Raw genomic sequence first — 10976 nt, 5'->3', positions numbered from 1 at the left:
CATGCCACTTTTTGGGATTTGTTCAACCTCCAGAAAACGTGTAATGGTTGTTTGTGGTGGAATTGTTTCAGGTGGAAACAGACTCGGTCAGGGCCCTTTACAAAAGGAGTCTAGAACTAGACTGTTCACTGAAGGAGCTGGACTGTGAGCTGAGGAGGCTCCAAATTAAAAAAATTAAATTGGAGATCAAACAGCTGGAAAAAAATGATCTCAGTATGTGAACCTTTTTTTTTAACCAAGTAACCCTTTAGTATGAACACTTTGATTGTTTTTTTAATGTAATTTTCTCTTGCTCTCTTTCTTCCTCCACTTGACCAATAAAACAGTTTGAGACCTATCTGCAGTGTCAGTGTGCTTTTATTAAGTAAAATATTGTGTTGTGATTGCATCTCTGACAGCGGTGCCAGCTGGGTGGTCAAGTGTGATGGGGTCAATTTCATCAGGGAGAAGCTGGTTTTGTGGTGGTTCTCGCTCCTTTCTGATAGTGGCTATATTGTGCAGAATGGCACATGCAGTCACTATCTGTGATGCCCGCTCTGGTGACACTCTTAAACGCCTAAGGCAGTTGAAACGTGCCTTTAGGATGCCAAAGGTCATCTCGATATTGACCCTGGTTTTACTGAGGGCCACATTGAAGCGGTTTTGTGGCCCTGTCTGAGGATCAGGATAGGGGGTTAGCAAAAACCTCTGGCATGCATAACCTCTATCTCCTACCACCAGGCCATCAAAAAGCCCTGTCATAGAACAGAAAAGGGGAAAATTGTGTAAGTTTTGCTATTAAAATTTAAACTTTAAAGTGTACTGTTCCAAATTTTACTTGAAAATGCGTGAGTCATGCACTGAGCCAGGCCATTTGGAATCCAAGCTTGTGATCATGCATTCATGATCACAAGTCATCTGCAGATGAAATGTACAGTAAATAATTGTCCTATCTGTTAGTTACTATTTATTTAAAGATTGATCTCAATGCAGATAAAAATAATTTCACATAGGCCATATAGTAGCCCTACCTGAACATTAAGGCTGTGAAAGGACTTTCTGTTCACATAATCTGCTTCATGTTCTCCTAGCGCTGTGGAGATTGCAACATTTGTGCAGTCTATTGCTCCTATGACTCTAGGGAATCCTATCATAGGAATGAAAAATATATATTTAAAACCATTCCTAACGGGTAGCTACCGCATACTATTGTATAATAGATTTCTGAAATGTGAAATATGAGCATTCAAAAAAATGAGCTTGAAAGGTAAAATTTGTTCATGTGATGTCACCCTATCAAGTTATCTTACCGGCAATTTTATAAAAGCCCTCTTTTATGGACATGGTGGAGAAATGTCCAGGGAACACAATGAAGCTCTTTATGTACCCCTACAGAGCGAGGACCACTTTGCGAATAGGTCGACAGACCGTGTTTTTCCCTAGATTCTCTGCATCACTGACCACATTGGATTGGGTTGGATTCAATTTAATGTCATTACACATATAACAAGTACAGTGTAACGAAATGGATTTAAGAAGAAAATTACAGCAAACATGAGGGAAGTGGAGAGAAAAAAAAAGAGATACACATAATACAACATAGACAAGACTTGCAACAGGGTAAAATAATCCAGCTCCGACAAGCAGCCATCTGGCCCAGTGCCATTACGCCGCCGCTCACAGACACGCTTGTCAGGCTGGCGGTTCAAAGCATACGGAGGAGTGTGTGTGTGTGTGTGTGTGACAGTTCTGAGTCTTTGTGTGGGGGAGGAACGCAAGAGCGTCTCACTGCAGTGCTCTCACAGGGTTAATTTTCCAGCTGCCTTGACCAAGGCCGTTTCTGGAGCAGGGGAGCCGAAAAGATAAGATTGTGTTTTGTTTAGTGGGGAAACTGTATTCCAATATGTCACGGAAACCCACATAGTCCAAGTGGTTAAATGGTGATCCTGATTTCCGATATTATAAATTTTCCTTCCCAGAGCTGTTAGGATTTCCCTGATAACAACCATATTTCGGTTAATAGTTTCAGTCTCAATGCTGACCCCTCTTCCCACAGCTTCAATCGATACGGGCAGCCTTGGCGTTGGACAGCTGTTCCCGTTTTGTAAATTTTTCGATAACCCAGGGCAAAGCCTAATACAATCAGCACAAGACCCGTAATCATGGTTCCAAATAGGTAAATATCCTCGATACCCTCGACTGAAAGAGCCACCAGACACACGATCCGCCATCTCTCCCACCCGTCCATCGTGTAGCCAGCTGCGTACGTTCTGTCAGGGCACGTGGGTTCCCCCGAACCCAGTTTTCTCGTCGAGAAAATGGTGTCAATTGTGTTGAGAGACCAGTTGATCACATCCATAATTTTCCTAACATAGTTTGGAGTGCAGTCCAGAGAGAGTCTCTCAGTAGATGAGACGAGACAAGACAAGAAACAAAGCAGGGAAAATATGGGCAAGGACAGGGAGTGAGAAAATGCGACCGCCTCCGCTGAGAGCCAAACGAGAATACAAGTATGTACCATACAAGTATGTACCACTTGCAAAAAAACGCAACGCAATACATACCATTTGCGGTACAGTAAGGGCCTGGCTTCGACGAGTCTCATTTGTTATGTGCGGCTCAAGAAGTACGCAAAGATAAGACATTCCTCTGCGGAAAATCTGTATCTTTCGTACAAGTAACTATCAGGAAAGTCAAGGGGATTTTGTCTGTCCCTAAAAACTCTTTCTCTATGAAGTGCTCGTCTAACGACGGTCCACAGGAGTTGGGAGAAAAGGTGAAGCCATTGCAACAGAGAACAGCCACTGGGAACCTATGTTTCTTTGCTCACAGCTGATTGGTCAAACTTCAGTCTGAGATCTCGAATCCAGAACATAACCTGCCCCGGAGCAGGTTAGCCGTGCAGCGTAAGATACCATGGCGACGAACACCGATTAAAGCCGAGCTACTTTCATGGTACCTAAAACGCAGGGTTGGCACAAACTAAACTGAAACATAGCTGGCTAGCCACCTAAACCAGCTTCATGGTACAGGCCCCCGATTGTATTGAATGTGTTTGTTTACTTTTTGTCATATCGGATAAGCACCCACCCACTGGCAAAAACTCAAACGCCTTTGTCCTGACTGAAATCTCGTCATGCATTTGGTGACAAATTAAAATTGTGTGTTATGTATTACAAATTTTATGTAATTTTTTTGTTCAAAATGTCATTCAGGTTGGACAGTAAGGTCAAGAACACAATACAGGGACACTAGAAAATATGTAAAACTCAAAGAGTCATGCTATTTGGAGTTTGTCGTTGAAGGCAAATCTGTAAATAAAGCTATACTTTTACAGTAAATAGACAAAGAACATCGATGATTAAAACTGTAAACAGGATCAATAGAATCTGGAAGAAAGAAGGCTGGGTCGGCGTGGACTGGGATACAGAATTACTTTATTCTTGCTTTCACTCACAAGACATAATAAACAACAGTTCTGTTCAGCTTCCTCAGCATACAGTCAGTAAGAATCACTTCCGGGTTACAATACGGGGTTCGATCAGCTTCAGGTCTCCCAGTCTGTTTCTCTTTCAACTCTCCTCGGAGTTTGTGAGCCTTTTAAGCTGTCTCCTCACCAATCACTGAAACGAGACGCAGATGATCTTAATCTGCAATCGACCTACTTGTTTACCCAGGGGCGATTCTAGGATTTTTTCAACTGGGGGGCACATGAGGGGCCACAATTAATATAGAGGGACCATTCTTATGTTGTGTATTTATGTAGAACTGTAGATATCCAAATCATTTCAAGTTCATTTAGCTTTAAAATCAGCAATAAACAGTGATACCCCATTATCTTTTAATAGCAGTTATTCACTGCTCTAAATCAAAACAATAAAATACAATTTATATTAACTTTTCACTTTACAAAAGTGAAAGAAAAACTGTAATAAATAAAATAATCCAATGTATTAGTGTACAACTCACAAATAATAATAGAACAGCCTTATTTATATAAATGCATAATTAGCCTATATTAATCATTCATATAATAATTAAATACACAATTAATGAATTCATATAACTGTATTAAAAAAAAAATCCGTTGGGCCCGAAAGACTACTTTGACCTGGGAAAAGGTATAGGTCGGGGAGAGAGAGAGGGAGGGAGGGAGAGAGAGGGAGGGAGGGACTTCCGAAACACTTCCGGGTTATAATACGGGGTTCGATCAGCTTTAGGTCTCCCAGTCCGTCTCTCTCTCAACTCTCCTCTGAGTTTGTTAGCCTTTTAAGCTGTCTCCTCACCAATGACTGAAACGAGATGCAGGTGATCTTAATCTCCAATCGACCTACTTGCCACAAAAACATTTGAAGTAAGTAATGAAGTTACTGTTTTATTGCAAAAAAGAGCATTTGCAATCCCAGAACAGACATCTGTAAGTGTAACGGATGACACCTCCACAGAAGTGGACACGGATGTATTTCCTGAACTTGTTGCTGAAAGGGGCATGTGCTTTTGTTTACATACCATTGATGGTAATTATCTTTATACTTAATTGGTCCTATGTTAAAATTGTGATGTTTATGTTTTTGCAAGTAATATCTGTATATAATGTATACAGATTTCACTCCTGCACATGAGTGTTCCCCTGTTCTGACTGACAGGAAGTCTGTCAGCAAGTCTTCAACCTCAACTGAATGCAATGACGGCAACAAAACTGCTTCCTGCCCTTCCAAAAGACCCAGGTTGGATAATTCTCTAGCTATAGACCCCATTAACTGCCATAGTGGGAAACATGACAATGTAAGTGAAAAGTGCCCCAGAAATATTTACTGTCTTTAAAAGTATCTTATTTTTTATTCAACCGAAAAAAAAAAAATTCTACTATGGTAGTCAATGGGGACCAGTAACTGTTACTTTTTTTCTTCCAAATATCTTTCTGTGTGTATCAGACAAAGAGAATTAAACAGATTGTTTAGTAAATGATGACCGTTGTCATAATATTCAGGTCCTTAAAGAAAAAAAGTGATGGTGATAAAGGGCCCAAAACACTCACTGATATTAAAGAAATTGTGTTCTCCTTATATAGGTTGTTTAAAATAGATAAAGGAAAAAGTAGCATATAGTTTAGTTGTTAAATATGTGGTAAATACACTTAAAATACACTTTCATTTAAAGGGATAGTTCTCCCAATAAAAACTTCTTTCATCAAATACTCACCCTAAGGTTGTTCGAACACTGTAAACAATTTCTGTTAAGAAAGATGTTTAGAAGAATGTCAGAAAGGAAACGTTTTGGGTTCCTCGTCACTGTTCGCATACTGTTTTGCACTATTTGCCTGGCTGGGGTGGCTGCTTTAGAATTAGAATTTAAAAGTTTTACATAATAAATATTGCATATAGGTCACGTTGTCATTTATTGCAACGGGCTTAATGTACTTCAAAGGGTAAACATGTTCTTCAAACAAGATAATATTGAACACAACCAGTGTTCATGTTTTTATTTGTACCTTGAACCATCTTATGTCTCCAAATGTGTGTACTGTGTGTGTGAAAAAGCAGTTTGGTGCTCATCCTATGAGGCCCATAGCCTTTGTTAATATTGGAGAAGTTCATGAACTCTATAACTACCTTAACTGTATTCTTTTATAAAGAAAACTCAGTTATATATTTAGAAATATCACCATAGTTTTCGGCATACATATGTGGCATACTCAATAAGTAGGTACTCAATTTCAGTAGGTACGTACTCAACAGGACAAAATGGGTACGTACTGTTTTCTCTGAATGTATGTAGTATGAATGTGATCGGCCATTGTCCGCCATATTGATGATCTTCTTTTCCTTTTTAATGGCAGGGAGCAAATTACGTTTGTGGTGCATCTGCCACCTACTGTACTGTACATGGGCCAGAGATTAACCATGAGACGTAATAACAAGCGCAACAACTGAAGTTATGAGAGACAGGTGCATTAACATCAGTAATGATATAACTTTACCTTCCATGAGATTTCACAGCATGTGCAACATGTGCTTCACGATCTTATGAGAGCACTGCTGATTTTATTGTCAAGGAATATAAGTGTTATTGCTTAGAAATGAAGTGTACCCTAGAAATGCGTTGCTAGCCCACACCTACACTTGTGCGCAATATTATTGAGAAGTGCTGACCAATACTTATGGTTTTTTTCCTTATGGTTGTATTTATATAAAATTGTGTAAAATGTTTGTATAAAAAATTATAAATGTAATTTTATTGCCATATGCCATATATGCATTAATACAGACTACAAAATTGTAAATGTATATGTTTTCAGTGAAGCAATGACATAATGGATGAAGTAATGTAATGGTGAAGTAATGGGCTGCCGGCGGCTAGTTTGTATCCTCTGACACTTGCTTCACCTCACATTTGTTCCTGGTCTTAATATTAGTGTATTTTACTATAGTTGCCTATCATTGTCGTTGCCGAATTATTTATAACTTTATTTTCTAAATCTATATTAATTGAAGCGTAACGGTGCTAGCATATTAGCGTGTTAGCTTGCCTTCTGTTTATATTGTGGAATATTAGCTCCCCCTATTTGTCTTGTGTGCTAACTGTTTCTCTTTTTAAGCGTATATACTAAGACTCATCAAGCAACCTTGGTAAGTTAGGATTGCACTTCATACCCGGTGAGTTATAGCTTCTATTCCTATTGTTGTTACTTGCACCTCATGTCATATGTTTAGCTTAGCCTTCTCTGTCAGCGGCGAGGGTTTTACATGTGATAAATGCAGGGAAGTAGTTATGCTGATGGAGAAGATCTTAGAATTAGAGTCTCGCATCCAATCCTTATTTGAGGATAGTAAGAGTGTTAGGACTGTAGAAAACACTTCGGATGCGAGCAATGTTAGCGCACACAGCTCGGTTCCGGTTGAAAATCCCCTGCAGCTGGGAAACTTTGTGACAGTGAGACGGCATAGTCGCAGGACAAAACATCACTCAACCGTTCCGATTAAAGTCTCGAACAGGTTTGCCCCGCTCAGTGACGCACCGACTGAGAAACCTGCTGAAAGTGCCCTAGTGATCGGTGATTCTATTGTCCGGAACGTTAACATAGAGACACCAGCCACCATAGTCAAATGTTTACCGGGATCCAGAGCGCCTGACATCAAGTCAAATTTAAATGTGCTGGCTAAGACTAATCGTAAATACAGTAAGATTGTTATTCATGTCGGCACAAATGATGTTAGACTCCGTCAATCGGAGATCACTAAAGATAATATTAAAGAGGTGTGTGAGCTCGCAAAAACGATGTCAGACACTGTAATATTCTCTGGCCCCCTTACTGCTTACCGTGGTGATGAGATTTATAGCAGATTATCGTCACTAAATGGCTGGTTGTCTGAGTGGTGCCTGCAGAATAATATAGATTTTATAAATAACTGGAAGAGTTTTGAGGGAAGACCTGACCTGTTGAAGCGAGATGGTCTCCATCCCTCCTGGGATGGGGTTTCCCTCCTCTCTAGAAATTTGGCACACAGTCTTAATAATGCTAAAGTCTGACTACCTAGGGCCCAGGTCAGAAAGGAGACAGAATGGCTTAACCAACTGTCTGCTTGCCGTCTCGCGTCACAGAACACACAAAATATACAACATGTAATAATCCCTTCTCACAAACAACATAAAATAGAGACTGTGTCTTTCCCCCGGATTAGCAAACATAAAATATTGCGTAAACCTCTTGAAATTAATTTAATAAACGTTAAACAAATCAAACATGAACAAAATACAGATAATCAACTGTTACGACTCGGATTGCTTAATATTAGATCTCTCTCAAATAAAGCATTTTTGTTAACGATTTGATAACCGATCATAAAATAGACATGCTTTGTTTGACAGAAACATGGCTAAAGCCAGATGATTATATTACTCTAAATGAATCCGTTCCCCAAGATTATTACTATAAACACGAGCCTCGTCTGAAAGGTAGAGGGGGAGGTGTCGCTGCACTTTACAATAATTCTTTTATTACCTCTCAGAAGTCTAATTTTAAATACAATTCTTTTGAAGTCATGGTACTTCACGTATCGACACCTAATACTAAGGACAAAACATTTTTAAAATTTATTCTAGCTATTGTATATAGGCCTCCAGGGCACCACACAGATTTTATTAAAGATTTTGGTGGGTTCTTATCAGAACTAGTACTGGCCGCAGATAGAGTCATTGTCATTGGTGACTTTAACATCCATGTAGATAATGAAACAGATGCCTTGGGAATGGCTTTCAAAGACACTCTTAACTCCATGGGCGTTAGTCAACATGTGTCAGGACCCACTCACCTTCGTAATCATACTTTAGATTTAATTCTTTCTTATGGTATAAATGTGGACGATGTTAAAATCGTTCAGCAGAGTGAAGACATTTCGGATCATTATCTGATATTATGTTTGCTTCAATGGCCTACGGCTGCAAATCAAACTCCTTTTTACAAATATGGTAGAACGATTACTTCAACTACCAAAGTTGCGTTTCTCGATAATCTGCCTGAATTGTCTAAAATATCTAGCATGAGTAAAAACGTTGACGATTTTGACACTACTATTGAAAATTTTAACTCTACTTTCTCGGAAATATTAGACACAGTTGCTCCTCTGCGTTTAAAGAAAATTAAAAATAGCAGCCCAACACTGTGGTATAATGAACACACTCAGGCTCTAAAGAAAGCGTCCCGGAAAACTGAGCGCAACTTTAAGAAAACTAATTAAGAGGTATTTCGTATAGCATGGAAGGATAGTACTCGAAATAACAGGAATGGCATAAAAACGTCTAGATCCGCCTACTTTTCAACACTAATAGAGGAAAACCATCACAACCCTAGGTTTTTATTTAACACCGTGGCTAAATTAACAAAAAATAAGTCGTCATCGACGTCAGATTCTGATTATCAGCATAACAGTGATGAATTTATGAACTACTTCACGAGTAAAATCCAAGATATAAGAGAAAAAATTATAGCAATGAACCTGTATTGAAATCCGCTGAACAAACTAACTACAGCACCCCTAAGGAGAAATTGCAATTATTTTCTACAGTAGATCACGATGAACTGTCTAAAATCATTAGATCATCTAAATCAACAACATGCATGCTATACCCTATACCTACAAAACTACTGAAAGAAATGCTCCCGGAAATTATAGATCCTCTTCTCAGTATTATTAACTCATCTCTGACATTAGGACATGTGCCTAAAGCATTTAACGTGGCTGTTATAAGGCCTCTTTTAAAAAAAAAAACTCGACCCTAAAGAACTAGGGAATTACAGGCGTATATCGAATTTACCTTTTATATCTAAAGTTCTGGAAAAAGTAGTTTCAACTCAAATATGCTCCTTCCTCCAAAGGAATGACATTAATGATGAATTCCAGTCTGGATTTCGAGCATGTCACAGTGCAGAGACTGCTTTGATCAGAGTTACAAATGATCTGCTTTTAGCGTCTGACCGTGGCTGTATTTCGTTATTGGTGCTGCTAGACCTTAGTGCTGCATTTGACACCATTGACCACAGCATACTTTTATATAGACTCGAAAATTACATCGGCATTAACGGAATAGCATTGAAATGGTTTAAGTCTTATTTATCCGACCGTTTTCAATTTGTAGCAAAAAACAATGAGGTGTCCCGCAAATCACAAGTCCAGTACGGTGTACCACAGGGCTCAGTCTTGGGGCCTCTGCTCTTCGCATTATACATGCTACCTCTAGGAGATATAACAAAGCGACACGGAATTAGCTTTCACTGTTATGCTGATGATCCTCAACTTTATATTTCCTCGAAGCCTCATGAAAACCAGCAGTTCCATTGAATAAAGGATTGCATAGTTGACTTAAAAATGTGGATGAGTAACAATTTTTTACTACTAAACTCGGACAAAACAGAAGTGTTACTTACTGGACCGAAAACTGCTATGCGTAACAAACAAGAATACTGCTTAACGATTGACGGATGCCCCATAAAATCCTCGTCATCAGCTAAGAATCTTGGCGTTGTATTCGACAGTACTCTGTCATTTGAAAGCCATGTCGCCAACACCTGTAAATTGCATTTTTCCATCTTAAGAATATATCTAAACTACGTCATATGCTGTCACTGTCAGATGCAGAGAAATTAATTCATGCATTCATGACATCAAGACTAGATTACTGTGATGCACTTTTAGGTGGTTGCCCTGGGGGCCTATTACAAAAACTGCAACTGGTTCAAAACGCGGCAGCTCGAGTTCTTACACGTACAAAAAAGTATGAGCATATAACCCCGGTTCTGTCAACCTTGCACTGGTTACCTATAAAGCATCGCATTAACTTTAAGATCTTGCTTATTACCTATAAAGCCCTATATGGTCTAGCGCCGCAGTATTTGAATGAACTTCTATTGTATTACAGACCTCCAAGTACATTACGCTCTAAGGGGTCCTGTCAGTTGGTAATACCTAGAATTTCAACATCAAGTGCAGGTGGTAGATCCTTTTCTTATCTAGCGCCTAAACTTTGGAATATTCTTCCCTGCACGGTCCGGGAGGCAGACACACTCTGTCAGTTTAAATCTAGACTAAAGACTCATCTTTTTAATCTTGCATACACTACACCTCCATAATATTAATCCTCAGAGGATTTAGGCTGCATTATTTAGATCAACCGGAACCAGGAACACATCCAACAACAAATGATGTACTTGTTGCATCAAAGAGTGCAGAACAGTACTCTACTCTCAGCCAGTCTTGTCTCTTTGTTCCAAGGTTACCGCAGGATGCAGTTCATGCCCAGACCTGATGGCAAAGCTGAGAATGGGAAGCGGTGACCTGACAAGAGCTAAGAGGATAGAGCTGGATAAAGGACGCGACAACTTTTTTTTTCCTACAACATTTCAAATGCTATTAGATTGTTAATGATAATCTTAAATCCTTAATTTTTATATTTTTACTAAGCCTTGTTGTGCAAGCACTGTTGCGCTTGTGCAGAGGCAG

The 10976-nt window shown here is 39.2% G+C and overlaps 1 long non-coding RNA gene and 1 pseudogene across 1 annotated transcript; one reads left to right on the top strand and one right to left on the bottom strand.

The window, feature by feature from the left end:
- Positions 1-360: 360 nt before the first annotated feature.
- On the bottom strand, positions 361-2765 carry LOC130417453 (putative nuclease HARBI1; annotated as a pseudogene).
- Positions 2766-4218: 1453 nt separating this feature from the next.
- LOC130417849 (uncharacterized) lies at positions 4219-4995 on the top strand. Its single transcript, XR_008906226.1, has 3 exons — positions 4219-4333; positions 4425-4496; positions 4583-4995. It is a non-coding gene; the product is annotated as an uncharacterized LOC130417849 (long non-coding RNA).
- Positions 4996-10976: the final 5981 nt, after the last annotated feature.

This window comes from Triplophysa dalaica, chromosome 3 (assembly GCF_015846415.1).
Source record: "Triplophysa dalaica isolate WHDGS20190420 chromosome 3, ASM1584641v1, whole genome shotgun sequence".
Lineage (NCBI taxonomy): Eukaryota > Metazoa > Chordata > Actinopteri > Cypriniformes > Nemacheilidae > Triplophysa > Triplophysa dalaica.
This window is presented reverse-complemented; position numbering and strand designations above follow the sequence as displayed.